This window comes from Poecilia formosa, unplaced genomic scaffold, assembly GCF_000485575.1.
Source record: "Poecilia formosa unplaced genomic scaffold, Poecilia_formosa-5.1.2 Scaffold174, whole genome shotgun sequence".
Lineage (NCBI taxonomy): Eukaryota > Metazoa > Chordata > Actinopteri > Cyprinodontiformes > Poeciliidae > Poecilia > Poecilia formosa.
Genome location: NW_006800113.1, coordinates 278,323 through 279,664, shown reverse-complemented (window position 1 = coordinate 279,664; position 1,342 = coordinate 278,323).

The following is a 1,342-nucleotide window of genomic DNA, read 5'->3' as shown; positions in this document are numbered from 1 at the left end:
TGAGCTGCTGGGGCAAAACAGTTCATCAGTGTGATGACGCAACTTTTTTAGTTATTTAATTTTTTTTTTTTTTTTTGTGGGGGGCCTTTTGTGATTACTCATTGGAGAGTTCAAGCAGCTTCCAGTTTAGTTACAAAGAAAGAATGGCTGATTTGGTGACTCTTTGATGACACTAAACTTTTTTTAATCCTTGATGTTGACCAAGAAATTCAAACCTTAAATTGCCTTTTCTTTTGGTTACTTAAACATCACCTAAGTGCTTTTCTTTACTGCGATGTCATACTTGCAATATGGATATTGTGCTGTAAAAATAGCTGCCTTATTGCTCCCCCAAAAAACAGGGAGGATTTGCAAATGGATATTGATTTTGGCCGGGGTTACTTGGGGAGGTTCGGTTCTTTTTTTTTGTTTTTGGCTTTTTCCCTTACTTGGGAAAAAAATATATATTTGATGAAATTAAAAAGTGCCTCAAAAAAATCGAATGTAAATTATAAATTTTTTAGTAAGAAGAACCTGATTCGTCTTTTCTTTTTTAATAGACACCGTTTTCTGCAGCTACACATGAAGACCAATCGGATGTAGAGATTGATTTTCTTATTGTTTCCTGACGGCTCAAGCGGCGTCAAATAGGATGAAGAGCATCTGTCAACCACTGGATTTAGGTTTGGACTTTGACTAGGCCATTCCAGCACGTGTTGTTCTAAACTGCATTCTGTTGGAGGGTGACGCTCCAACTCAGTCCCACGTCAGAAATTGGTCTTCGGGATGTTTAATTAATTCACATTTCACATTTAGCATTAAACAAACAAACAAACAAACAAACAAACAAACAAACAAACAAACAAACAAACAAACAGTCACCATGAGCCTGGTCTCTAATGAGTCACAGGTGTATCTATGTATCCTTTATGCATGAACTCATGCATGGGGTCACTCCTGAGAACCTTTTGTTCTCAGGTGCGTCATTCTACTTTCCCCTAATATCAGGAATATTGTCATTCCTGACACAACATTCAAATAGAGACAAAGCCACGACTCTCCACTCCTTGTTTACTGTAAGTAGGAGGCAGCTACAGAAAATACATCGAGTCATTATTTGTCTTAAACTCTATATGCTGCATTTACCATTGACATGAGACAATAACGATCTGTCATGCAGACGTTCTCAGAGGTATCTGATGAACTGTTGAAAGTGACACACCTTGATTGCTCAATGAAACGCACCTTTGTAATTTTAAGCGGAGGCTTTTGACCTCTATGGCTGTTACTTTTTACAACTCTTGGTTCAATGCAAACACACATGTGCATAAAGCACTTTAATGGTTGGATGTCTGTTATTTAC